Source organism: Pteropus vampyrus, unplaced genomic scaffold (assembly GCF_000151845.1).
Source record: "Pteropus vampyrus isolate Shadow unplaced genomic scaffold, Pvam_2.0 Scaffold963, whole genome shotgun sequence".
Taxonomy (NCBI): Eukaryota; Metazoa; Chordata; class Mammalia; order Chiroptera; family Pteropodidae; genus Pteropus; species Pteropus vampyrus.
Window position 1 is genome coordinate 84310 of NW_011889744.1, and position 237 is coordinate 84546.

The window sequence follows — 237 nt, forward strand, 5'->3', positions numbered from 1 at the left end:
AATGTCTCCTTCTTTGATTAAGATCTTGCTTCTCAAAATAAATATATGAACAAAAGTGTACACGCAAACACACATACACAGACATACCCACACACTTCTTAATTTCATGCTTCACCCCCCAAAATTTACTCACACTGCTCACCACACGTCTTTTCGCCAGAACAAACGCTGACCTCCTTATCTTCCTACAACTCATGCCATATGTAGGCCCCTTTAAGAGCTCAGTCAGACTCACCC